Raw genomic sequence first — 26,553 nt, forward strand, 5'->3', positions numbered from 1 at the left:
AAGTGCAACACCCATTCATGATAAAAGCCCTTGAAATTCTGGGGATACAAGGAACATACCTCAACATCATAAAGGCCATCTATGACAAGCCAACAGCCAGTATCATTCTCAATGGTGAAAAGCTGAAAGCAATTCCATTAAGATCTGGAACAAGACAAGGATGTCCACTCTCACCATTGCTTTTCAATATAATACTGGAAGTCCTAGCCAGGGCAATAAGACAAGAGAAAGACATCCAAGGAATCCAAATAGGAAAAGAAGAAGTCAAACTATCACTATTTGCAGACGATATGATATTATACATAGAGAACCCCAAAAACTCCACAGAAAAGCTAATTCAACTCATCAATCACTTCAGTAAAGTGGCAGGATACAAAATCAACACGCAAAAGTCAGTAGCCTTCCTATACACAAACAATAAATCTGAAGAAGAAGAAATCAAAAAGACCATCCCTTTTGTTATTGAAACAAAAAAAATCAAATATTGGGAATAAATCTAACAAAAGAGGTAAAGGACCTATACAAAGAAAACTATAAAACACTGTTAAAAGAAATAGAAGAAGACACAAAGAAATGGAGAGACATCCCCTGCTCATGGATTGGAAGAATAAACATTATTAAAATGGCCATCCTACCAAAAGCAATATACAGATTCAATGCTATTCCAATCAAAATTTCAATGTTATTCTTCAAAGAAATAGAACAATTATTGATGAAATTCATATGGAATCACCAAAAACCCCGAATAGCCAAAGCTCTCCTGAAAAAAAAAGAAGGGAATGGAGGCATCAGACTCCCAGACTTCAAACTATACTACAAAGCCATAATCATCAAAACTGCATGGTATTGGAACAAGAACAGACATACAGACCAATGGAATCAAATAGAAAATCCAGAAATAAACCCACAGATTTATGGTCAACTAATCTTTGACAAAGGAGCAAAGAATATGCATTGGAGCAAAGAAAGTTTGTTCAATAAATGGTGCTGGGAAAACTGGGTCGCTACATGCAAAAGAATGAAGCTTGACCACCACCTCACACCATACACAAAAATCAACTCAAAATGGATTAAAGAACTAGACATAAGACCTGAAACCATAAAATATATAGAAGGAAATATAGGCGAAACACTACGGGATTTGCACATCAAAGACATCTTTACAGACACATCACCCAAAGCAGTGATAGTGAAGGCAAAGATAAACAGCTGGGACTACATCAAATTAAAGAGCTTTTGCACAGCAAAAGAGACAATAACAAAAACAAAGAGAAACCCCACCAACTGGGAGAACATTTTTGCACCCAACACTAATGATAAAGGACTGATCACAAAAATCTGCAAAGAGCTGATGAGACTCAACAACAACAAAGAAATAATCCAGTCAAAAAATGGGCAGAAGAGCTTAAAAGAAACTTCTCTGAAGAGGAAATGCGAATGGCCAACAGGCATATGAAAAATGTTCAACATCACTTGTCATCAGGGAAATGCAAATCAAAACTACCATGAGATACCATCTTACACCAGTGAGAATGGCACATATTAAAAAAACTAGCAACAACAAATGTTGGCGAGGGTGTGGAGAAAAAGGAACTCTTCTGCACTGTTGGTGGGAGTGCAAACTGGTCCAACCACTGTGGAAAGCTGTATGGAGATTTCTGGACCTACTAAACATAGAGCTTCCATATGATCCAGCAATTCCACTCCTAGGTATTTACCCAAAGGACACAGAAACATCAATTCCAAAGAACACCTGCACCCTATGTTTATAGCAGCACTGTTTACAATAGCTAAGCTTTGGAAACAACCCAAATGCCCAAAAATAGATGACTGGATCAAGAAGATGTGGTACATATATACCATGGAATATTACTCAGCATTCAAAAAAGATAAACACATGCAATTTGCAGCAACATGGATGGCGCTGGAAGGGATCATGCTCAGCGAAATAAGCCAAAAAGAAAAAGAAAAATACCGGATGGTCTCACTCATAGCAGGAATCTAGAAAACTTAAATAAGGGACCAGGAAAATGCATAACTATAAGAAAGTGAAAATCAAAATCAACAAAAAACTATGAACCAGAGACACTTTTAGGGGGGAGGGGGTGGGAGGGGAGGGATTGGGGTCAGAATGGGGGGGCTGCAATTGTATGGGGAATATAACAATAAAATTTATTAAAAAAAAAAAAAAAGAAAGAAATGAATAATGATGTAAAAAAAAAATTATAAATAAATAAATAAATTTTGGTTATGAATCAGTGGGGGAAAAAAACTCTGTTTCTATATGTGAATACCCAAAACAGCTTGTCAAAGACTGATCTGAGAAGAGTGGACTGACTAAAAAAATGGAAGATGGGCGGCAGCAATTCCCCTGCCCTCCTGTTACTATGCAGGTGCCTCTTTTCACCAACTCTCTCCCTTTGCAGGGCAGCAGCCTCCTGCCTGCCCATGACCTGTCCATGCCGGGGCTTCTCTTCACTGACCTCCCTCAGTGGAGGCAGCTCTCCTCAAGGCCGCCCGCCTGTGACCGTGCAGGTCTCTCTCAGCAAACCTGTCTCTTTCGGGGCAGCTCTTCCTGCCCGCTTGTGTCTATGCAAGTGCCTTTTACTGTCCTATCCGTTTTCTAATAAACCTTTAAATATTAAAAAAAAAAAAAAAAAAAGGAAGAGGGGCCTTCCTGGTGGCAAGGGGTTATAAAGTCTCAGCACTATTAAGCTATCAGTAGCCACTGTGGCATGAGTTTGAGGCCCGGCCAGAAAGCAGCAGACCTCTCCTCTCTCGCCTGCTGTTCCCCTCAGCAGTGTATTTCAGTGGATACACCTGTCTTTCTGCTCCCCACTCTGTCTCTGGTGAATCCTCTCACCCCCCACCCCCACACCTCTGGCCTACACCCCAGTTCTTACATGCATAAATAAATAAAATTAAATCTTTTTTAAAAATGGAAGAGGACCCCTTTGGATCAACAGCCGTGAATCCTTTGACACAGCTGTGAACTTCCAGTCATGTCCATCTGCCCAGTGCAGGCGCAGACTAGGGGTGCACTTTAACCAGGGTTGTAGTTGTAGTCAGGAGAAGCTCTTGAGATGGAGCAGTAAGAGAATTCAGGTTTACGAAATAGAAAAGGCTATGATCCCAGACCATGGGATCGAGTTGGGAAGGAGGTGTGTGAGGATATGAGGCAGAAGAGGAACAATTAAGACGTGGCAGGGTTAATGAATTGTAGAGAGCAGAGGTCACTGAACTGAAGCAACTGTACAAGAAAAAACAATATTTAAAATGTTTTCATGACAGAGGTCAAGGTGTTCCCCCACAAATGTTCATTTAACAGAGATTTTGGTCAATGGTTTGTCAAAAAATGCTCTGTCGATTAAACATTCTCTTTGCTTCGGTGTTGAGTTTTTCATGTGTAAACAATGTTTGCAGTCACCCATATCATATCCTGGCCAATTTTCCTATCATTCAGCAAAAAAATTTCCTAACTGGCAGTTTTGTTAAATTAAACAATATTACATAGTTGGGAATTACTTCAGTTCAGTCAACCTTCAACAACTCTTTTGCTATTTATTGATTTGTATCTGTTTCCGGAATATTTATTTCATAAAAGCACCATCATCCTTGAGAAATATAGCCTTGGTTCTTATGCCAGGCTATCTTTTCCCTTCTCTGAGAGAAATGAGTGCTGCTTTCCCTGAAGTCCTTCATACTTTCACGGCATCATCTTCCATGGAATATATAGGGAAACCCTCAAATCTTAAAAACCAACTAAGATCCGTAAGTTTAAAGGAGGGGATATATATAGTAGCCAAAAATGTTAGTTATTCCTTTTGTATTATTCATTTACTTTTATCCTATAGCTAATATGTATTTGTATTTGCATTATTATTTTAATGTTTCCTTGATTCTTACACTAAAGAAAAAAACCTTAAGGAAAAACTAAAAAAAAAAGGGATTGATTTACACCTAATGTCAGCAGTTCAAGTTAGACCTCATAGTGATACATCTCTTGCAATCTTGAACAGTAATGTCTAAAATCCTATTCCACATGGTCCTGCTGTGTTAGCCTGGCTTGTCTCTAGAAAGCAGTGAAAGCTTCCCCATGCTCAGAAGAGCAGATGCATGGAATTCTATTTGCTGGCACAGCACAAGCTCTGCATGTTATATTGCAACCCCTGGTAATAATTAGCTTCTCTCTGAAGCTTCCTGTGATTGGCTGATTTGCAACAATTTGTAAATCTCACCATCTGGCACTACCTGCAGGGATCCCACTGGTAGGTCTTGTGCACCCTACCAAAAATGGGGAGGGGAGGAGATGGTGACTACGGCTCAGGGATGCACTCAGATGCTTACATGTATTTATGGTCTATTTATTTAACATATAATTGGTCTGGAGAGGGTGTATATTGTTATTTCCTGTCATGATTAAGAAATTCTCCTTCAGAACGTTATAGTCTCTGTCTCCTAGACCCATGGTACTCAATATCTTCCATCTTACTCACATTTCAATTACTTTTCAAGGAAGTTGGAGCCAGCAATAACAGAGACAAAAACTATTGTTAAGAAGGATATTTACGTGTTGTAGGCATCTATGATTGTAATGAATATCTCCAATAAGGATTAAGAGCACACAAATCTGCAGCAGAATGTTGGAGACATGGCTGGGAAGAATTAAAGATGGTCTCTCGGAGAAATTACTACCCAGGAAGGAAACATTCATTTAGTCCTAATGCCCACAGTCCAGGCTTGGGGTCCTCAAAGGGTCCACTGTGGAGGTGGTCGGTTGCTGACAGGGCTTCTGTCATGATGTGGCTCACTTCAGACTATTGCTAGGTGTCCCTTCCTGAATTCCTGCATTCTGAGGTCAAGGAATATGGGAGATCCAGGGCACAACAGTCATGGCTAGGTACCTTTAACCACTGAGCAGTTTCTGGAGGTGACTGTTTATTATACAAACCCTTCTAAGATCTGCAGGTAGTTGTTGTTTACTAGTGGACCCCTTGGGACTGTGGTTATAATGGAGTGATTAAAAGGACCTCATTGAATCCCATGGAACTCTAACCTGCCCAACCTAACCTAAGTTGGAAGAGATTTTAGAAAGAAGTTACCAGATTCAATGCCTGGCCCAGTATTGGAATCCCTTCCACAGTGTGCATTTTTTAAAATTAGGCACTTTCTAATGCAGGAAACAAACCAATTTTTGTATACAGTTTCAGTTCTTAGCAAGATGTTTCTTTTTCAGAGGAAATCTTCCTTCTTGTACATTCCACTCTAGAATGTCATAATTCAAGAATGTTGCAGGGTGTGTAGAACCCAGTTGTGTCAATATAGGGATTACACACAGAGCAGTTTTGATGAAGTTTTAGAATCTGCTCTCTTTCTTGAGCAGAACATGCTGCAAGCACCATGAAGTAGTTGGAGTCCCGTAGCAATAGATAAATTCATAATTTAAATGCCTGGAATTAGTGAAATAAGCCAGAAGGAAAAAGAAAAATATCGCATGGTTTCAGTTATAGCAGGAATATAGGGGAACCAAATAAGACATCACTGTAAAAACATAATAACAGTACAAAACACAACAAAACAAAAACAAACAATTATAAATCAGAGACATCCTGCAGGGGAGGAGGAGGGAGAGGGATCAGAGGGAGGGAGAGAGGAGCACAGGGGACTGAAGTGATGGCGAAGGGTGCATTGGTGAAGGAAACTCTATGGGGACTACACCTGAGGGGGTGGGGGAAGCAAATATTGTTTAAAAATGAACAATGAATGCAAAAAAGAAAAAAGAAAGAAAATAAAGTTAAAAAAAATGTTTGAAATTCAGGATAGTTCTCAGAAGATCATGGAGTTAACATTTATGAAGCAGGTCACGATTGACTCTCTGATGACCAGCAGAAAGGACTTTGTCTCAATTTTGGCTAAGACCCCTAAAGGCTGAGAACAAAGAAATAGGTATCAAATGGTGTTCACAAATGATATTTTAGAACGTATAAAGGCAGAACTAATGAAGACCAGTTTGAGAACCTAAACCTATCACCTACCTTAGGTTGTAAAGAAGGCTGAAGTTAAAGGAAGTGAGGAGAGAAAATTCCTTTGAGTCAAGTGGGAGGGTTGTGGTATTTTCCCTTGAAAAATTTAACTTCAATTTCTGGAGCTGGTGCACACAAAGACCAGACCTATGCCTGAGAAAGTCTAAAAACAGAAAGTGGCCAACTGCTGGCAGAGGGAAGACAAGTGTCTCCATGGGGAAGGCTGTTACCCTCAGAATTTTTCAGAGCAAAGCAATGGGCAGAGAAAGTGCTGAGTGGCCTGCAGTACAAAGAAAGGGCGTGGTTCACAAACATCCTGCGAAGGGCGATGGGATCCTACACAGAGAGTCTGTGTGAAGTGGGGTACCCAAAATTGAAGACTTAAGGTGGATTTGAACGTGGTGAGCCAGAGGGGGCAGTGCCAACATTAGGAGAACTGCAGGTGAGAACTCAATGGGGGGGAGGGGCGGGGTTTCCAGGGAACCACAAAAGCATCTGTTAAGACAAAGAGTCAGCTGCAAATATCTGTCAAGCCTAGCAAGCAAAAAAGCCTAGCAGAGAATCATTAACAGGAGACAGCTGAAATTAAAGAAGATATAAAAAGATGGAAAACTATGCTGGAGAGAAGAAACCACCACCAGGGATGTGTTGAAAACCATAAGGAGAGTTACACTGTGAACAAGATGCTTTGACATTCCGAGGCAGAACCGACTTGTCTTGCCAGAACAGAGTGGAGAACTTTCAATATAAAACATTTGGATAAAGCTTCTACTAAAGCCTGAAGTCATCCTCAAACTGAGCCATCTAGGACAAATGCCCAGAAATTGCTCTCAGAAGCTACTGAGAAATGGATCACCTACTAGTTTTTTAAAAATGGGCAGGAAATGTTTCATCTCTGCTCACATCCTGCACCGCACCTGCAGCTGGTGAGAGCTCGGGTCCTCATGTTATTGCAGCAAGCAGAATTCCAGGCTCAGGCGAGGAGCAACTCTGCCAGTCTGCACTGTTGGACAGACCCACAGCGATCTCAGGATGCTTGCAACCTGGGGCAAGGCAGAAAGAAAAACAGGCTCTTTCTGCCCATTCAAAGATCTTTAGAGTTTGGGTGAGGGATGATGCTAATGTTTCCCACGGAGCTGCTCCATGGACAGGAAACACACTCCCGGGAGGCAGGTGGCTGGAGATGCTTCACTAGCTGTGATGAGCTGGCGTTGCCTGGATTAACCATCACTAGGAAGCAAGGTGCCGCTGCCATCCCCCAATAACTAAAAGGGTGACAGATTTCACGGTGACTATGCCATGCACACTTCTGAACTTCCTCCATGTGGCAGATGGAGTTACCACTTTATTTCACTACCCTGCAGATAGCTGAAACCCACTTACCACGGCCGCTGTCCCAGTTCTACCCCTCTTAGATGGTCCTGTAGCTCTTAGAACTTTGGGATCTGTTCTCTACTCTACCCCAGGGGTGAGCCTGCCAGAGCCAGCCACACCCCTTCTTCCCTGAACTTACTGACCTGATTCAGTAATCCCTGGAAGACCTTCTGTATTGGGGTTTCTTTTCTTTTTTAACTTTTTTTTTAAAGAATTATTTAAATCTTTAAGATTTAAAGAACTGGGGTATAGGCCAGAGGTGTAGGGGGATGAGAGGATTCATCAGAGACAGAGTGGGGAACAGAACAGGCAGAGTGACTGAAATACACTGCTGAGGGGAGCAGTGGGCGAGTCAGGAGAGGTCTGCTGCTCCCTGGGTTGCTCCCTGGCCAGGATCAAACTCGTGCTGCAGTGGCTGCAGACAGCTTCACAGTGCTGTGTCTTAATCCCTTGTGCCACCAGGGAGGCCCCTGTTTTGGCATTTCTAATGAAGAACTGGCCTAAGACATCCCCACACCTTGGGGGTTATTTGAATATATGGGCTTTATTTGTTTAGGACTCTGTAAAAGACCCATAATGAGGTTTCTCTTGAAATAAATAACTGTAGTGTGACCAGGAATGAACTGTCAAGCCATTCTTGTTACCACTGGCGGCAGAGAGTGAGTGAGCAACTCCTGCTTCTCACGCCATCACAAGCAGAGGTCACAGGACATGAAGGGAGGGTAATTCTTCCCAGTCACCTGCCTTGTCAGCTGCTCTGAGGTGGACAATGAGCACCCCAGACGTGGCAGCTGCTGCCAGTCTCTGCCATGTCCTCTCACTCACCTGTACCATCTTCACACACTCCCACCGCCAGCACCTTTGTCTCTGTGGAAGGTTGTAGGACCTGCTTTAGTCTGCATGCAGAAAGAGGTGGAAGGGCGTGGGGCAGCCTCAGCCAAAGACTGACCGTGCTGGAGTATGACTATTCCAGGAAGCTGGGCTCTGACCTGGCCCCTCTGGTGGTCACCACAGAATTTTCCTGTGAATACCCGAGCTTAGCTCCTGTTACAGACAAAGGAGGCCGCGATTCTACTTCAACTAAAAGACAGAACGCAGCTTCTGGCAGGTCCTGAGCATTCGAGACAGGATCATGATACCCAAAGCAACAGAGGACCAATTTTCCTATCAAGCTCTCCCCATCTCTCCTCATAGTCCGATTCTTTAGAACAAGACACTGTCCTAAATTGCCCTTGGCTTGTTCTAAAAGTACAGCATTGCCTCACTCCCTGGGCTGAAAGCCCTTAGAGGGTCTGAACCACATCGTCCTCCTCTCTCCACACTTTGCAGAAGCCAGCAGGGAACCTTGCCTTCTAAGTGGAGCCATTATAAATGACGTTTTCTTTCCTCAAATGAGCCACACTCTTGCTTCTCATTCTTAGCACCGGATACTCCATTTACCTGAAACCCATGTTACCAGCCAACACCAACTAATCCCTCCATTATAGCTAATCCTTTCCACTGAGAATCCTACTGTTGCCTTGAGCCAGGGGAGCCTCTTAAATGCCCCCCACTCCATCAGTGTGCTAGTTTAATAAAGAGAAGAGGGATAAACACCTTTTTTAAAAAAAGAAAGAAAGAAAAGAGCCTATCTTTGTTCTCCTTTGGCTCTCTAGATTGCCAAGGGAAAAACAATTGCAAAGGAAAATAATAGAGAACCTTAATTAGAGGTTTTCAAGTTCAAACTTGTGTAAGTATGTCTCCAGAGCCAGGCAGTGACCACACTATCCTGCCCTCACCAGGATTTTAAGTATCCCCTGATAGGTTGGAGGCCCCTTCAGGTTGGAAATTATAGAGGGGTACCTTGCACACGTCAGGTAGCAAAGGAACCTTAGGTTTGGGGAGTCAGCCAAGAAGCCACACCCAAGCAGTGCTAAGGCTGGAAGCTGGGAGCCACCAATTTTCTACAGAAGAGTAAGGTCTGTACCTTCTGCTCCAGGCACCCCACTGATCTGTAAATGTGGGTAGTCTCCTCATTGAAGCTGAAAGATTAAAATGGTCTCAGACCCTAAGGGCACAAAAAAAAGAAAAGAACTAAACTTTTCTCTCAAACTTGCTTTAACAACACAGCAGAGTCTGGAGGCCTTTCCACTAACCTTGGACTGAGCTTCAAGACTGCTGGGAGCTGGGAGACACAAATACAAAGAAGGGGCTACCTAGAGGGGAGGGACACACCCACAGAATTTTAAAACTCCAGTTTTCTGAAGAAATGCCTTTTCATACGTCTTCATGAAACTAGCCCTGTAACTAGCCAGTGAATTTCCATCAACATAAATTTCCTTTTTTTTTTTTATATAGAGGCATGTTTTCTTTCTTTCTTTCTTTATTTGTTTGTTTTTTTGTTTATACATGCACTGGGTACAGTCAGAAGCGCGGGAGGGTGAGAGAATTCACCAGAGCCAGAGCGGGGAGCAGAACAGGCAGAAGGACCCAAGTACACTGCTGAGGGGAGCAGCGGACGGCAGGGGAGGTCTGCGCGCCATGTGGGACCCTCCTCCGGTGGCCGGGGAGCAGCCGGGGATCGAACCGGCGCAGCAGAGGCCGCGGGCAGCTTCGCAACCCAGCGCTCAACCGCTGCGCCACCGGGGAGGCCCCAACATAAATTTTTTTGCCCTAGTCCACTCTTTGATCAGTTAAATTTAACTCCATTGTTCTCGACCCCAGTTGCTAAAACCTATATAATCTCATTCCTTTTCTTTCTTTTTTTTTTTTTTTATTATTTATTTATACAAACACTGGGTACAGTCAGAAGTGTGGGAGGGTGAGAGTATTCACCAGAGCCAGAGCAGGGAACAGAACAGGCAGACTGACGAAATACACTGCTGAGGGGAGCAGCAGGCACGGCAGGAGAGGTCTGCGCGCCATGTGGGACCTTCGCAGGTGGCCGGGGATCGAATTGGAGCTGCAGAGGCTGCGGGCAGCTTCACAGCCCAGCGCTCAACCACTGTACTACCTGGGGAGGCCCTCATTCATTTTCTTAATCGAGGAGGCAGATTTGAATTTATCTCCTACCTCCTTGCCAATCAATTCACAAAAAAAGCTTCTTTTTCTTCTCAAAACCTGATGCCATGATATCAGTTTCTATGCACGTTAGGTAGTGAACTCATTTACTTGGTAACAGTCTGAATATACACAACCAAGACCTGCAGATTTTTACTCAATTTGTAGTTTGCTAGAAAACTACTGAGTCTTCCCAAATCAGTATTAGGTTTAGTACAATTCCAAACAAACCCTACATAGTAAAATTTGACTGGAAGATTGCCAAGGATGTTGGGAGAGGGGGATGCAGGAAGAAATACAGGTAAAAAGGTAGAAATGGAGAAGGACTTGTCCTGCCAAATATAACAAGTATCACGTTGCTGGGGAGAAGAGGGTGTATTCATCAAATGATCCCGGTTCTGGATCACAGGTGCTATGATGGAAGGAGAACTACAAGACTACACCTGAGGAATAAATCACAAAAGAATTAAGTAATATCCTTACTTCTTAAACCACCTACCAAGTGAATTTAAAAAGTAATTTATAAAATTGAAATAATACAAATTAGGAGAAACTATAAATGTCAGTTGTATGAGAATGTAGAATGGCTTTCTGAGCCATTAAAGAACCCCAAAGAAAAAGTATAAACATTTCACTATACAAAGGTTAAAGTACAAAAACTCATGCAAAATGATAACAAGTCATGATGAGCACTCAGCACTTGCGAGAAAAGTCTGTTGACTGTAAGACCTGAAACCATAAAATACATGGCAGAAAACACAAACAAAGCACTCCATGACATAAACCTTAGAAACCTCTTTGGGGATTCATCTCCAGAAGGCAATCAAAGGAGACTATAAACAGCTGGTACTGCATCAAACTAAAAAGCTTCTGTACAGCAAGATACAGAAACCAAAACGAGACACCCCACCGAATGGGAGAAAATATTTTCAAACCATACAACTGAGTTAAGGAACTGATACTGAAGATCTACAAAGGGCTCACACAACTCAACAAAAAAAAAAGCAAACATTCCAAGCAAAAAATGGGCAGAAGAGATAAATAGATATTTCTCCAAAGAAGAAATGCAAATGGACAACAGGCATATGAAATATGTTCATCATTTATTATCATAGAAATGCAAATGAAAACCACAATGAGATACCACCTCACACCTGTGAGAATGGCCCATTAAAAAAAAAAAAAAAAAAACAGAAACAACCAGTGCTGGAATGGATGTGGGGGAAAAGGAACCCTCTTACACTGCTGGTGGGTATGTAAACTGGTCCAGCCACTATGGAAAGCTGTGTGGAGGTTCCTCAAAACACTAAAAATGGAGTTACCATATGACACAGTGATTCCATTCCTAGGAGTCTACCCAAAGAACACAAGAACAATAATTCAAAAGGAAACCTGCACTTCTATGTTTACTGCATTTACATTACCCAGGATATGGAAACAAGCTAATGCCCCAAAACAAATGAGTGGATCAAGAAGATGTTGTGTGTATACACACACACACATACACACACACACATACACACACACACACACACACAATGGAATTTACTGCTCAGCAATCAAAAAAGATAAACTCATACCATTGCAACAACATGGATGGAGCTCGAAGGGATTATGCTAAGTGAAATAAGTCAGAAGGAAAAAGATAAATATCAGATGATTTCACTTATATGAGTGTTACAGAGCAACCCCGATATAAAACGGGTTGCCTGACTGTGGGTCCTCACCCGTGTGCATAAAGGGGACTTATTAATGCTAAACTGTAGACACACACAAAAGATTAATAAAAGGTTTATTTACAAGGGAAGGGGAAATGGGGAAATGAATAACTCAGGGAGAAAAAGAGGGAGATAAGTTCATAAATGCATCCTACCCATTTCGCTGACCTGGAATCCCACTGACCCGCTGAGTTGGCGAAAAACCAAGCACACCCCAAGACCAAGAGAGCGACCCCCAGCCACATGGCTGGTTAAATACTTAAACAGAGAACCTAGTTGCTTAACTCTGCCCTCAGTTCCTCCCAACCTTCCCTTTGGGGATCATGGGATATGTAGTTCCCAGTGTCTTGATGGAGTGGGGGTGGAGTCCACAAAGCCTGTATGGAGTTTGCTCAGGACATCCTTTCCCCTTAACATGACCAAGCAAAGGGTCAGCTGACCACAGATCTGAGGCATCAGGGAAGGGATGGGAGTGGGGAGGGTGATGGATCACGGGTGCTATGGTGGAAGGAGAACTACAGGACTATACCTGAGGGAGAAATCAAATACTGTCCAAAAATTAACAGTGGTATAAGAAAAAAAGTACTTCATCTAAAAATTAAAACCAACCAGCCAACCAACCAAACTTGTTTTCCTTAAGTGGGATTGGGGATTGAAATCCCAGGATACAAAGTTCCAAGTCTGCACAGGCAATTGAACCTGGTCATACAATTGAACATTGGTCATGCAACTGAACCTGATTTGGTTCAATTTAACCAGTGAAGTCAACTTTAATAAATAAATAAGAGAAAAAAAGCCTGGACAGTGAGGTGAGGAGTGTTGTTTAGATGACATCTCACTTACCTAACCATGTGTAGACACTTAGACAAAGCCCAGAGGTGGTCTTTGAGACTTGGCTTCTGGATTTAGCCCTGCTAGGGGGTTGGGATCTTGGCTAATTTCCAGGACTTCAAAGTTTCATGTAAAATCCAACCCATGAAGACACCTCTTGATTAGATTAGAGGAGGGACGGCTCCCTCAATTCATTTTTCATAACTAGTTTTACAATTAAACTGAAATTTAAAGGAAATGGGGAGATAGCTATTTGGGGAAAAATCTGTAATTTCTTCAATAAAGAAAAAATGCTTTTATTTTTTCATTCTTTTTTTTTTTAATTTTTCAATATGTATTTTTATTTATTTATACAAGCACTGCATACAGTCAGAAGCGCGGGAGGGTGAGAGAATTCACCAGAGCCAGAGCGGGGAGCAGAGCAGGCAGAAGGACAGAAGTACACTGCTGAGGGGAGCAGCGAGCAGCAGGAGAGGTCTGCGTGCCACGTGGGACCCTCCTCCGGTGGCCGGGAAGGAGCTGGGGATCGAACCAGAGCTGCAGAGGCTGCGGGCAGCTTCGCAACCCAGCATTCAAGCATTGCGCCACCAGGGAGGCCCAAGAAAAAATGCTTTTTAAGAAAATGCAGTTCATTACCTAAGCTCGTTAAATATTTGGATTTCTGTATTTTGTATTCCTGACTTAATTTTTGAAATCATATATATTCCATGAAAATCAAAATGTCTGTTAATCCATTTACTAAGTCAACCTCTGCAATTAAAATAGAGTTAATTCATTAAAAATTGCAAATTGCTGGGGCCTCCCTGGTGGCACAAGGGGTTAAGCACCACACTATGAAGCAATCCGCAGCCTCTGCAGCACGAGTTGGATCCCAGGCCGGCTAGGGAGCAGCCCACATGGCTCAGCAGACCTCTCCTGCCTCACCCATTGCTCCCCTCAGCAGTGTATTTCAGTCAATCTGCCTGTTCTGTTCCCCACTCTGTCTCTGATGAACCCTCTCACCACCCCCCACCCCGCATCTCCGACCTGTACCCCAGCTCTTGTATGCATAAATAAATAAATCTTTTTTAAAAAATTGCAAAATGCAAACATTTCGGGCCTCCCTGGTGGCGCAGTGGTTGAGCGCTGGGTTGCAAAGCTGCCTGCAGCCTCTGCAAGGCCGGTTCATTCCCCGGCCGGCCACTGGGCGAGAGTCCCACATGACGCGCAGACCTCTCCTGTGGCCTGCTGCTCCCCTCAGCAGTGTACTTCCTTGTTCTGTTCCCGCTCTGGCTCTGGTGAAATCTCTCACCCTCCTGCGCTTCTGACTGTACCAGTGCTTATATACATAAATAAATAAATAAATCTTAAAAAAAAAAAAAAAAAAAGACCAGCTCCGACTGGGATTTAAAAAAAAAAAAAGCAAACATTTCCACCAAGTGTGATTTTTAAAATGATACACTTATGAGAAATTCGGGTGAGCGTGCATCTACGTGTTAATGCTTTCAATTTTACTATTACTTGAACAAGTCATGTTCAAATGTAAATGAGACATAAGCTCAGAGCAGTCATGAAAATACCTTCTGAACTAGTTTCTCATGTGGAAACTGTGAAGCTCAGCAATATTATTCAAATTATTTTATAGATGGTTTCAAAATAAAATCAGGTAGGAACAGTGGAAGGTTATAAATCCTACCTTTATAACCTTTCATATAAGTTTTAGGGGTATGGGGTTACTAATGGGGGTGCCACTAAAAATTCTTGACCAGAATAAGACATCTCATGAAGGAAATGCCTCCCTCATCCAACTTTATTTTCTCAAGAGTATACTATAAAATGTTCTGGGGACTCCAAGTCCAGTGTGAGCAGGCAAGAGAGCAAAGCAATCTGTTGCCTGAAGGTAAAGCCCAGTCTTTTCATGCTCACAGAATACCAGGAGCCAGACAGAGATTTAACAATAGGTACCCAGGCTTTGCCTCTCTGCAATGCATTCTCTCTCTCTCTCTCTCTCTCTCTCTTTAAAGATTTATTTATTTATGGATACAAGAACTTGGGTATAGGCCAGAGTACCTGTACCAACTGCGAGTACAGATACCAACTGCGGGAGGTGAGAAGATTCACCAGACACAGTGGGGAACAGAACAGGCAGACTGACTGAAATACACTGCTGAGGGGAGCAGCGGGCGAGACAGGAGAAGTTTGCTGTGCTATGCTGCCACTGAAGCATAGCTTCACAGTGCTGTGCTTAATCCCTTGCACCACCAGGGAGGCCCCGTGCATTCTTTAGAAAGATATTAAATCCTGTTTTGCCTTTCTCTCGCATCAATATAGATGTAGATCCTGACAACACAGAAGAATAATTACATTCTTAATGTCGATGAATCACCATTCCCACCTATATAAAATAAATTTAAACTTGTGTTTATTAGAACAGCTCTCACTAGGCAGGCTCTTCCTCCTCCTCCCTGGCTTCATTTTCCCCTGCCCTGACCCTGGATGTGGGTTTCAAGGTTCTGCTTTGACCCCTTTCTGCTCAACCTTTGACCTTTCGCTTGATAAGTTCATCCCCTCCCCCACTGCCATAATCTCCCAATGACACCCCTTTCTCCTTCGCTTATTGAAAAGTACTATGTAGGTAACATACAGGAGTCTTCACAGGTTAAAAATCGCCCCTCTCCCTGCCCTATAACAACAGTAGCTATTTCCTCCCCATTCGCTTCCCTGCCCCACTCCGGGCACACACCCCTTAACACCCACCATCCCAATCCCACCTCATCTGATAGGTCCATTTTTCTGGAAGCATCCCTTTTCCTGACTTTGGTAACACCACACCATTCAACACAGAACTCTAAACCATACTACTTTCCTTCCACATTTTGGAAAAATCTATAAAGCTAATTTTGAGATAAATTTTCTCAATAGTGGAGACCTAGAAATGTCTGCAAATGGAAATTAAATTCACTTGGCCTTGTCCCTTTGTCCACAATATCGTCTTTCCCAGGACTCCTTGCTAGTCCAAAAGGCCCTTCTGAATCCCTAAAATTCGAACGCTGGCTTCCCTAGTTCATCTCTTCTCTTATATGCAGTAAAGCCTGAGTAGCCAGGTTACCAGGGTGTGGAAAGCCCTTGCAGTAGGATGCAGGCACATTCTCACTTCAAACACCTGAGTTCAAACAATGGAAACAAAGGAAGTGGGGGGCGGCATCTCCCACAAGGAGGGATCGCCCATCAGCAGTCCTTTGTTCTAGGTTGCAGTCACCACAGTGACTGGTGCTATCTTTTCAGGAGTAAATGCAGACACTGACACCCTACACAATCCACACTTCCTCTCTCGAGTAGAAAATGAGAAAACTGAAAATGTAGGTGTATTTTTCTACTTAATGGAGTTGACCTACCAAGTGTGCCATCAGTACAAGAACCCCTAAATTTCCATTCCACACACATAACTTGATTGGAAGCATTCTCAAGACAGCTTGGATGTGATCTGCCCTACAGACAGTCCCCCCTGTGCAAACAGGACTTGCACTGTTTACCCGACTCCTTAGGTTTCCACATCTTTGATCAATTCCTGGAGAACTGACACATAACCAAATATACAGAAGCCGGCAAACCAACAATTTACTGTAAATTTACAAAAGGAGGTGAATTTGTAATGTGAATTTGTAATGTCCAGAATATATACTCTTACTATGCAGAGCACGTAAGTTCCTAGAAAATTACTTAGATGTCAGAAGGCTTGGGGTGAACTAAGCAACATATCCCAAAGTGAACCCCTTATAACTCTGGACCCAAAAGATGCTTCATGAGTATTCTGTGGCCAAATAAAGTTAGCAAACATGCTGACACCATCCTAATGAGTCCCAATGTCCCTTATAATGAGAAAGGCACTGCAGTGGAGAATCTGCCCAATATTAGCATTTCTCTAATTTACTGTAACCCTGAATTTTTTAGTAAAGGTGCATCCTGAAACACAACTTGGTAAACTCAGCACTGTACATACAGTGCCTGAGGAGTGCCTCTGAGCACTGGTCCTCTAGCAAGTCAGCTGTGGTACATAGAAAGGATTACTAGACTTGGAGCCTGGTTCCAGTCTGGTACTTCTCCAGGCTTCTGTTTCCTCATCTGCCAGATAGAACTAAGAGTACTGTGAGAAACAGCTGAGATATGATCTGTGAATGCATTTTTAAAAGTGCTATAAAAATATTATCTGCTAGGCGATTCTTCTTGCTGTGTAATTCCTCAAAATGCATTTACAAAGTGAAACTTTTGTATCCCTGCATTGTCTAATCTGTTCTTGCCATCAACAGCCCTCATAAATCCCCAGGAGGGGAGCAGACAAGCTGAACAATTGGAAAGGGCTGTTTCCACTGCAAAACCATGCAAGGTTTAACAACAGGCCATCTTTATCTGAAATGTTATTTTGTTCCTCTTGGATACTCACATTTGATTTTTAAAATATTGCATTAAAATGTTATTTATTTAAATACTATTTATTTTAATAACTGAACGTTTGTTTACTTTTTGCTCCAATATTTACAAATCCTGTTGGGATGGAGGTATGCTCTGAGGTTTTCTTATTGGTGACATCAAGTTCCTAAGAAATCCCAATGCACTTGAAATCCTCAGGCCTGCAAGAAAGTGCGGCTCCACAGTGTGTTGGGTTTGTGCGTGGTGTTTTCTGCAGAATTAGGAAAGCCCCAAGGACTGGAGTGCTCTGCGAAGAGAGGCGCCTCCTAGGGCCCAGGGGGGCGGGCTTGCCCAGTATTTCTTGGCAATATATCACAGGTTTTAAAGTTGAATTCTGCAAACCATGCAGTCTCCCGTCCGTCGAGGGGCGCCCCCCGTGGCAAGTGAGTGGACGCCGCTCTGGTGGGAGCGCACGCAGGCCAAGGGTGGAGCCAAATCCAGAAGGGAGTGGGGAGGCCTCAAAGTGGGAAAGTGGCCCCATCCCTTCCCGTCAGGAATCCGGGGCTCCTCCTCTCTTGAGCCTCCATCAATCATCGCGAAAGCCCAAGAGCCCCCAGCCAGGTCTCCGTGACTCTCCAGTCTGCTTCTTCACCCGAGAAATATGCCTAGGACCAGAGAGTCTGCCCCGCGAACAGGATGGGTGCACCCACCCGGCCTGCACTGCGCACCGGCTGTGCAACCTCGGGTCAGACCCGCGCGCACAGGCGCTGGGAGCGCTAGACACACAGCGGGGTCCCCGCAGGTAGACAAGGGATCCTCCCTCCTGGGCTCGCGCGCACGCACGCACAACAGCACCTAGAGCCAAAGCTCCCGCAGCCTCCGACTGCCCCTCACCCCACCCCCAAAGGTCAACTAAGGATATCCCACGACCCCGCCAGGGTCAGTGGCCGTCGGGTAACGCCGAGTGCACCCGGAGACCCTACACCCGGTGTCCCTCTCCCATCAGTCCCCAAGACTCCAGAGGACACGCGTTCTCTTCCCCAGGTCTCCGTAGGGGAGGTGAGTGCGCGCACTCAGCGCCTGAACCCCAAAAGCCTCTGTCTGCAGCCAGGAGTCTCCCCAGCCCGCGGGGCGCGGGTACAGAGGGTGGGGTCTTCGTTCCTGCCGCCCCTTACCTCTCGCAGGACCTCCCCGCAGGTCCTGGAAGCGGGGGTGAGCGGTGGCCCCGCACTCTAGCGCGGGGCTGGGTTTCCCCGCCCCGTAGGAGCCGGAGCTGGAGGAGGTGGAGGGAGAGACGGGGAGGGAAGCCGGAGGGGGAGGGGAGGGGAGGGGAGGGAAGGGCTTTGTGTCTGCCTTCCGCCCTCCCTCCGCTCCAGCGCTAGCCATCTCCCCCGCCCCCTCCCCGCACCCACGGCCACCCTCCCGGCTCTAGGAGGGGATGGGGCGGGGTGATTCCAGGGGACGCGGAAGGCGCCTGCGCGCTCTGGGGTCCGGCGACCCCCCCCCCTTCCCTCGCTCTGCCCGCCCCCCTTCCCAGGACGCGCGGCCTCGGCTCTTACCCGGTGACCTGGACCCTGAGTTGCTACGAGGAAAAGTCGGGACCAAAAAGTTTATCCCTGAGCAAACTTGGCTGCACCGGCTCCCGATCGGCCCTGGCGCCGCCTCTCCGCTCTTCTGCTCGTCCCGGGGCGGACAGGAGTTTTGTTCTGGGAGATTCTTGTCTGTTTCTTGTCTTTCCACTTACTGCAGGGCAGCACCACCGTGCGCGCACCCTCCTCCCGGTGCGCGCCCAGCCGCGCAACTGCAGACTCGGGGTTCTGTACTTGGGCTGGAAAGCCCCTGTCTGCGAGGCCTCCCAGGTCTGCAGCCCTTTGTACCAGAGTGAGACAAGGTCTAGAAGCCCCAGCGCAGGCAGCGTTCTTGCCGCGGGGTGTTTTGCTTCATCCTCGCTGGGAAAGGGGCCGCCCGAGTTGAGTTGGTGCCAGTACCGGGCCACCCGGCCCCGCCCGGGCCCCAGGGAGCGCGAGCAGCTGGTAGGCAGGATGTGGTTTGGCGCCGCGCTGGGAGACCTTCATCACCCTTAGGGAAGGCGACCCGGAGAGGCAGGGAGGCTGCGAGCTGACCTGGCTCCCTGCCGGGAACCTGAGGTCGAGTCTGGCCAGTGCCGCTTGAGCTGCTGGATTTTTCCCTTCCCGGTTGTGGCTGAGACAACCTTTGGGGAGACGCTGCTAGCCGTGTTAAAGGTACCTCAGTGGCCATCTAGAAAAGGGATCCTCACACACGTGTGTTTCAGAAGGAAGCAGAAAACTGAAATGAACAAAGACCACATTTTCGTGTTCTGCTTTGGATCGTTGCCACAGAGAAGATTTCAATTTCACCGGTGTTGGTTCTTGTAAAACCCGCTTTCTGAAATCTTAAGATTGATTTATCATTTATAATCAGATCAGCTTGTAGGAAAACAACATACTGCGCTTCTCTATCTGTTCCAAGTCACCCATTCGATAAATAATTGAGCACCTGCTCTGCACCAGGCACTGCTCAAATATTTTGGATTAATAGGGAATTAAAACAAAGATCTCCCTGAAGCCTGGTGGAGCTGGCATTTGGGGGGCAGGGGTGTGAGAGAGGGTAAATCGTGGGCCTCCTACCAATAAGGAGGCCCAGGAATGCTGGTTCCTGGTGCAGCTTGCAGAATTAAATAGGTGGTGTCATCAGAGTAGAAGGTGGAATTTGAGCAAAGACCTGGAGATGGTGAGGGAGGGAATTCCTGGGGCAGGCATTAGGGGCATGGGCTGCAAGGTGCTGGGTGGAAGCTTCCCCCAGTTTGAGCGCAGGGTGACATGCTCCACCTGTATTGCTGAAAGATCAAGCCTATACCTTATGGAGAACCAAATCGAGGGGAAAAGTAGTTAGGAGGCTATAGAAATAATCGAAGCTGGAAATAAAGGGGGGCACAGCAATACCACAGTCGTGGGCATAGCGAGAAGTGCTGGTGCCCTTCCCAAGAGTCCAAATTACACCACTTTGCTTTTCCAAAAGACCTACATTTAGTACCTGTTTTTGATAACTAAAGATACCTAAGGAAGATTTGCACCTTTGCAACAAAAGACAAAAAATCGATAATGACATTTAGCTACTTTTTTTGCCCCAAGCAGGGAGACAGGAATTGAGTACAGTTGAGAGCAGAGAGAACTGCGCCCATAAGCACCTTCCCCCAGAAGTGCGTTAGGCAGGTTCTCGTATCACTCTCCTGCTTTTACTATGTGCCACTGTGATTTTAGGTTTTTGGTGTAGATTTGCTAGGTGATTTTGGGGGTCTGAGAACACCAAAATTTTCCCACATGAATTAACAGTAATTGTGTTTTCTGCTTATGAAAGTATTCATAGGCTCACTTATGGTTAGTGGGGAGAAAATTGTAATTGGATTCTTACTTATTTTGAGCGGAGAGCTGACAGGAATTTCTAAGAGGTTGGATAGATATATGGGCAAAAAGAGGGGTGAACAGAGGCAGACCCGGCCCCATGCCCCTCCACATTTTGCCCCTTCTTCAACCCAGGATGATCCCATTTTATAAACGAAACTTCCCAGCTAAATGCTGAAGCTGTATCACCTCAGCTCCTTTCTTCCCCTTCGTCTCTTCCCGCTCTCCCGCTTGAAAACTCCCTTCCTCTTGGGACGGTGGCCCAAAATGACCTGGTAGATTCAGTCTGGTCCAGAATTCAGGGTCCATTTGATCCAGCCCTCTCCCAGGAAAACACCTTTTCCTGGAGAGATGGATTTGGGGAGTATTCATTCAAAGCTATTTATTGAGTAGCTGCTGTTTGCCAAGGGGGCCACAGCAGTGAACAAAACAGGCAAAACATTGTGTTGTCATGGAACACACTCTAGTGGGGAGACAGTGGCAATAAGCCAGACAAACAAGGAAAATATGTGGCATGTGGAAAACCAGTATCGTGGTAGATATTGGTCACAGAGAAAAAATAGAGTGTTGGGAAGGCCAAAAGTTAAAACAGATGACCAAAGAAGATTTTCAGGGGGGGAAAAAATGAAACCCTGGGCCCTCTCATGGACTTACCTTACATTTGGCAGATTTGACCTCCCGCTCCAAGGTCTCAGAAGACTCCAGCAGCCACTCACTCCAGTTAGCCACAGAGAGCACAAGTGCTCTGGGGCCACTTTTGTCAGCTGAGGACCAACTAGCCAAGAAAATGTCATTTCTAATGAAGTTATTTCCCCTCTAAAGTAAACCAAGCATCGCTGGTTCTGGAAGCATTGGCTAAAACTGGCAACTCAGAAGTTTGTTTCTCTGCTCTACTGAGCAGGGCGAGGGCAAGTAGAGGTGGCAGCATCTTGTGTACATACAATAACTTGAAAAGAGCACTTTTGTGCTCTAGGGTCCGAGCTGTATAATTATGCTTTTGCTACAATATGTTGGCCTGCACTGGTACTGTGTGACATTACCTGCCTCAATCCTTATAGCCAACCTGGAAAACAGGTAAAGAGTATCAGTGGGCAGTCCGAGAGCTGTGCCTGCCACGAAAATGGAGACCTCATGTTACAGGGCACACTGAAGAGCATCCCAGGACCCCCAAACCTGACTGCTTTCAATGGGTTCTGCCATCCACGTACTCTTAGTGTGTAAAATCTTCAATGGAAAAGAACTTTAATGCAATTAGTGTGCAATAGAGAGGAGAGAAAAGGAATATAGTTAAAATAGTTTCCCCAAGAAATACCCAAAGTGACCCATCCCCTTGTGGATAAATGCCCAACTCAACAGCGTTGGCCCAAAACAGGACCACTGAGGCCCATAAGCTTGCCACAAGTCTAAGGCACCTACTGGTGTGGAGCCACAGAAAAGGGGCAGAAGGGACCAGGCAAGTCTGGAAGGAAAAGAACAAATCAAAACCCAAGTCAAGATAAAGGCCATGGTCAACCTCCTCAAGGATCTCTTAACCACATCTACTTCAAGTGCCTCCTTCCATGTCCCCTAAGTCCCTGGTATGAGGCCAGGTTGCAAATGTGGCTACTTCACAAGTCTCTCTGCTCCATGTGCATCCTCCAGGTCTTTCAGTCTCTTGATTCTTCCTTCTCTTCAGCTCCATTCTTCCTTGGGTGGGACAAGGAAACTGGCACCTCCTCTTTCTATGGCTATCACACTCTTATGCTTATGGGAGTCATGTGCTTAGTGCTGGAGTGTCCCAACCTGAGGCTGATGAAGATGTCTTGGGTGTACACATCACCCACTATGAGGTGCATGCTCTGGTAGTGGTGTCTTCCTTCCACGTCACCGGAGGACTGACTAACATGGGCATCAGGGACCAGCAGCATTCCAGGCCTATAGGAAACACCAATATACAATGGAAGGACTTGCTCAATTTCCTGTTTACAATGGGTGGTTTAGGTTTCGTATTCCACAACTTGATAGATTCCTTCTTCTGTTCATTGGATTCCTCTGTGTCCTGTTGGGTGTTTTCACAGCGAGGGTATTCATGAGAATGAAACTCCCTGCGTATCTCGTGGTTAGAGAGCCTTTGGAGAAGAAATCAGTGGATACTGGATTTGCTCCTGCTAATGAAGTTGTTTTTTTTTTAAGATTTCTTTATACAAGCACTGGGTACAGTCAGAAACACGGGAGGGTGAGAGAATTCACCAGAGCCAGAGTGGAGAGCAGAACAGGCAGACAGACGGAGGACACTGCTGAGGGGAGCAGCAGGCTTGGAAGGAGAGGTCTGCGCGCCATGTGGGACCTTCGCAGGTGGCCGGGGATCGAACTGGTGCTGCAGAGGCTGCTGGCAGCTTTGCAACCCAGTGCTCAACCGCTGTGCCACAGGGCAGGCCCTACTAATGAAGTTTTAAAGGTTGTACCAATCCTCTGATGAAATGTGTAAAAGGATGCAAAGCAGCAATGATGTCCAGTGGCAATTTCTCCTTAGTTTTTCCTTTCTTTTTTTTTAATTAATTAATTTATTTTTATTTATTTATTTATACCAGCACTGGGTACAGTCAGAAGCGTGGGAGGGTGAGAGAATTCACCAGAGCCAGAGAAGGGAACAGAACAGGCAGACTGACAAAGTACAGTACTGAGGGGAGCAGCAGACACGGCAGGAGAGGTATGAGCGCCATGTGCCGGGGATCAAACCGGAGCTGCAGAGGCTTCAGGCAGCTTCGCAGTCCAGCGCTCAACCACTGCACCACCGGGGAGACCTAGTTTTTCCTTTCTTAACCAAAAAATACTCCATATTCCATATTTACACCTACAAGTTGCTATTTTTTTATACCCCTCCCTTAATACTTTTTGGAGATGACATTTCTGGTTTGCTGAAATGAATATCAAATCAGGAAGTGAGATTCCCTTGGCTGAGAGTCCTGGACCTCTGCTCGGCTTCATCTCTGTGCTTTGCCCTTGAACAATGTGGTGACAGTCTGTTAATTCAGACTTGCATGTGAGACTTTGTTTCCTGAAAAATAAGGGCCTCCCTGGTGGCGCAGGGGTTGAATACACAGCGCTATCAAGCTGCAGCAAGCCACTACAGCATGGGTTTGATCCCCGGCCCACCAGGGAGCTGACCCACATGGTGCAGCAGGCCTCTCCTGTCTCACCTGCTGCTCCCCTCAGCTGTGTATTTAAGTAGATCTGCCTGTTCTGCTCCCCACTCTGTCTCTGGTGAATCCTCCCACCCCCACATCTCTGGCCTACACCCCAGTTCTTATATACATAAATAAATAAATCTTTCAAAAAAAAAAGATGTAGGCGCATAAATAAATACTTTTTTCTAAAAAAAAAAAAAAAAAAAAAAGAACAGTGGGCAATTAACTAAATTTGAGTGTTAGGAATTATCTGCTAGTAAGATGGTAGTGAGAAATACTCACTTCCTTTTCCAAAGACGTGGTTCACCTAAAGAGATGTGGTTCTTAACAGGAAGGAGCATTTGACATGAATACATTTTTTTTTTTACTTGTACCTTTGTTTCAGAGGCCAGTTATTGTCTCTGGAGTGTGGGTTTACTGAGACTTGAGCTTTTCAAGTTGTATGTTTATGAACTGCCAAAATATTTAAAATGTATTTTACTTTGTTAATCAAGAAAAAGCATGCATACATAGACACAGGAATAAAAGAGAATTTGTATTCACTTTACAATTTTTTTGTGTGGTTTTATTATATAAATTATTTTAAAACTTCCAAATGTTGAGGTTTGTTGTTCTTTTTTTTTTAAAGATTTATTTATTTATGCATACAAGAACTGGGGTACAGGCCAGAGGTGCTGGGGGTGAGACGATTCACCAGAGACATAGTGGGGAACAGAACAGGCAGATCTACTGAAATACACTGCTGAGGGGAGCAGCAGGAGAGACAGGAGAGGTCTGCTGTGCTGTGTGGGTATCTCCCTGGCTGGGGATCGAACTTGTGCTGCAATGGCTATGGATAGCTTCATAGTGCTGAGACTTAACCCCTTGCACCATAAGGGAGGTGCTGTTGTTCTTTTAACTTCCAGATGTTTGCACTGTGGATAAGGAATATAACTTGTATAATTTGTACTTTTTGAAATTGATTGGGGTTTTCTTCATGACTTAGTATCATGATCCAAAAGTATAGTGTCAATTGCTCTCTCTCATTACCTTTTAATTGGGAGTCTATTTCATCAGATATAAGGAAAGCTGTTCTTAATTTATTTTTCAGGGGGAGAGAGGGTTGCTTGCTTATACAACTGCCTATCAGTCTTAACTCTAAGTCTATGCTTGTCTTTGTTGGTAAGCTGAGTTTCTTGCAAACAGCAGAAGGTTGTACATTGTTTTGAAATCCACTCAACTGTTCTCCGTATTTTGAGTTTAGGCCATTTATGCTTAGTGTGAATATTGAAACATTATGCTCATTGCCATTTAGTTATGTTTTTGTCTTGGTTTTTCTTGTCTTTTTTATTTTTTGAGGGCTTCCTATTATTCTTTATAACAATGTCCTATGTCTTCTATTAATATTTGTTTGCGGAGTCTACTGAAGTTAGTAATATGATAGGCTATTTGTGTGAAACACTGACAATCTGGTCTCTGATTATAATGGGTCACTTTTTTTTTTTAAAGGTTTATTTATTTATGCATTCAAGAGCTGGGGTGTAGGCCAGAGGTGTGGGGGGGTGAGAGGATTCACCAGAGACAGAATGGGGAGCAGAACTGGCAGATCTACTGAAATACACTGCTGAGGGGAGCAGTGGACGAGACAGGCGAGGTCTGCTGCACTACTATGTGGGTCACCTGCAGATTGCTTCATAGTGCTGATGCTTAACCCCTTGCACCACCAATGAGGCCCTATAATGGGTCACTTTGTTGCTTTCCTCCTCTTCCTCCATGTTAAGTGATTTAGATGTCTGTTGCTTGATATTCTTTGGTCATTTGCTTTATACTAAATCCCTTGGAGTTTGTTGGTTTGTTTTTTTTGTTTGTTTGTTTTGTTTTTTTGTGTACAGGTTGTTATTGATGAATTCTTTCAGTTTTTGCTGTTCAATGAAGTTCCTGATTCATCCTTCTGTCTTGAATGTTAATCTGGCCTGGAAAGGGATTCTGGGCTGGAAGTCTTTTTTAGGTAACTTTAAATATTCCCTTCCAGTCCCTTCATGCTCTTACTGAAAAGTCTGTTGGCGGTCTGATTGGTATTCTCTTACAGGTTACATGTTTTATAAATTAATGTTTATAATATTCTGTACTTGTCAATGGTTTTCTGCAGCTTTATTATACTGTGTCATGGTGTGTCTATCTAGCATTATTTTATTTGGAATTCTTTGGGCCTCCTGGATCACACCTGGGTCATTTCTCAGATTGAGATGTTTGCAGTAGTTAAGTCTTTTAATAGATTTTCTCTGCCTTTCTCCTTCTCTCCTCTTTCTGTGATCCCCATGATACAGATACTTATTTCTCTTTAAGTTGTCCCAAAGGGCTATTATGCTACCTTCTTTTATTTTTTTTAAGATTTTTTTTTAAAGATTTATTTATTTATATATACAAGCACTGGATACAGTCAGAAGCGCAGGAGGGTGAAAGAATTCATCAGAGCCAGAGTGGGGAGCACAGCAGGCAGACTGACGAGGTACACTGCTGAGGAGAGCAGCCGGAGCAGCAGGAGAGGTCTGTAGTGCCATGTGGGACCCTCGCCAGGTGGCTGGGGATCAAACCGGCACTGCAGAGACTGCAG

General features: G+C 44.6%; 1 protein-coding gene across 3 annotated transcripts in view; it reads right to left on the minus strand.

Annotated features, from left to right (window-relative positions):
• The window catches only part of RIN2 (Ras and Rab interactor 2), a 219,442-nt gene extending 200,111 nt beyond the window's left edge, over positions 1–19,331 (minus strand). For 2 of the 3 annotated variants that reach the window (XM_037493976.2, XM_054696010.1), the window contains exon 1: positions 18,547–18,676. The gene's annotated coding sequence lies outside the window, so the exon portion shown is untranslated. Of the gene's footprint in view, positions 1–18,546; positions 18,677–18,930 lie in introns of those variants that run through there. The other variant, XM_054696013.1, reaches the window with a different exon arrangement.
• Positions 19,332–26,553: the final 7,222 nt, after the last annotated feature.

This window comes from Talpa occidentalis, unplaced genomic scaffold (assembly GCF_014898055.3).
Source record: "Talpa occidentalis isolate TD23 unplaced genomic scaffold, MPIMG_talOcc4v2.1 talOcc4.10, whole genome shotgun sequence".
NCBI classification, from domain to species: domain Eukaryota; kingdom Metazoa; phylum Chordata; class Mammalia; order Eulipotyphla; family Talpidae; genus Talpa; species Talpa occidentalis.